This window comes from Pteropus vampyrus, unplaced genomic scaffold (genome assembly GCF_000151845.1).
Source record: "Pteropus vampyrus isolate Shadow unplaced genomic scaffold, Pvam_2.0 Scaffold81, whole genome shotgun sequence".
NCBI classification, from domain to species: Eukaryota; Metazoa; Chordata; class Mammalia; order Chiroptera; family Pteropodidae; genus Pteropus; species Pteropus vampyrus.
In genome coordinates, this window is record NW_011888862.1 from 4717944 (window position 1) to 4719881 (window position 1938).

The 1938-nt window shown below is 43.3% G+C and overlaps 1 protein-coding gene across 1 annotated transcript in view; it reads left to right on the forward strand.

Moving 5' to 3' along the window:
* CA5B (carbonic anhydrase 5B) overlaps window positions 1–1938 on the forward strand; it is a 30721-nt gene that overhangs the window by 7944 nt on the left and 20839 nt on the right. The gene's annotated exons all lie outside the window — the stretch shown is intronic.

The window sequence follows — 1938 nt, forward strand, 5'->3', positions numbered from 1 at the left end:
ACCTCAGGTGTGATTTCTCTCTCCTTTTCCTGGGATCTAGGCTTCTGTCCAGCTCGTCTGGCAGGGTCAAGGGCAGCAGTACAGGAAAGAAGAGCTAGTTCACAGCCAGTTAATAGCAGTGAAGTAGAAGAGAGGGGCGGGGGAAATCAGAATGTGGGTCCTCTTTCTCTGTATCACTGGGGATCCTAGTGCGCTTTCTTTGTATGTTATACTCTTCCTGGAAAGATGGTATGAATGATAAAGTTCAAGTCTGTAAGCGACATGTGTCTTTAGCACCCTCTCAGTTTCTCTTTTTGCGTCTATTTGCACCTGCCCGCCCCCCGCATTGTCAAACTGTGGCCTCTGATAGGCAGGAGGTGGTATCTGAGGAGGCACTAACACCTGCCGAGAACTGGAGAACTGGATTGATGTGTCGTTTCCTTTCCCATATGATGCATATTTTACTATTCAGATAACGTAAAATCAACCATTTTAAAGTGTATAATTCAGGAACATTCATTACATTCACAACGTTGTTCAACCACTACCTCTATCTAGTTCCAAAACAGTTACATCACCCCAAAAGAAAACCCATTAATCAATTGTACCCATTAATCAATTACTCTTCATCCCCCTCCAACCCCTGGCAACCACCAAACTGCTTGCTGTCTCTAGATTTCCCGTTTCTAAGTATTTCCTTATGAATGGAATCATACCATATATGACCTTGTACATCTGGCTTCTTTTACTCAGCATCACGTTTTCTAGGTTCATCCACATTGCAGCATGGATCAGGGCTTCCTTTTTGTGACCTTGTTCATCTTTGCATCCAGCACCCAACACAGGGCCTGGAGCAAGGGAAACGATAATAAATATTGAAATGAAAATTGATTCCTGGCAGATTTTTCAGGAATATGACCCGGTGAGGTTCATATTTCGGTATGTGCCTCTTTCAGATCAGGCAGAACTTTGCGGGTCTTTCAGATCTTATAGGTGGGGATATGAGAGCTTCCTGTTAGAATACAAGGATTTAAAATTGTAAATAATTTAAAAGGATAAATAATCCTCCAAATGGGCGATGGTGGCATGTGGATGAAGGAAAAACCCTTAATGATGTCCAAGAACATACTAGCAATCACTTGACAGTTCTCAGCTTTGAAATTAGGATCAAGGTCTTTTCCATCATCAAGGAACCCTACTCAGATCATCAAGCAGCCATCATGTGCCAGGTACTGTGCCCCTAAAAGATATAGCCGTGACCGAGACAGACATGGTCCCTACCACCATGGGGCTTCGAAGCTGGGAAGATGGAGTCACAATTTACCTTCCTGATGAGCTAATTAATTTGTGATGAGCACCGTGATCAGGAAGGAAAGGGCACTGAGCTCACAAGAGAGGGCATGGTCAACGGAGGCTTTTAGGAATTGACGTTTCGTGTGATTGTCATACGATGGATAGAATTAACCAGGCACTGAGGGAGGGAGGGTGGTCCAGGGAAGGCATGAACCCTGAGGACTAAGGCACTCAGCCATGCAGCTAAACCATACTTATGGCTGCTTACATGGTGTCCTGAATGGCTGTCCAAATGTGGTCACTCTAAACACCTTGAAATCTATCGTGGAGTGAATAAAATCAAGAAAAAAAGGTGTTTTTTTTGTTTTTGTTTTTTTTTTCATTTAACCTTGTATGCTTGCTTGGTATGGGGAAAGAAGTTTTCAGGAAAAGCGAATGAAGCCGTATTGGGGGGTAGGGGTGGGGAAGAAGCATTCAGAGTTAGTATCGTTATGATTTCAGAACACTGTGGTAGGTGCCTTGGAAAGCACTGTCTTCTGAGATGAACATGTGAAGGGTGGGGGTCTCAGTGCGGTCATAAATGGATATTCAAATTGAATCTACTTGTAGATTAGTTCAGGATTAACCTCCATTTTCCTCATAATCGAGGTAAATTGTGTTACACCT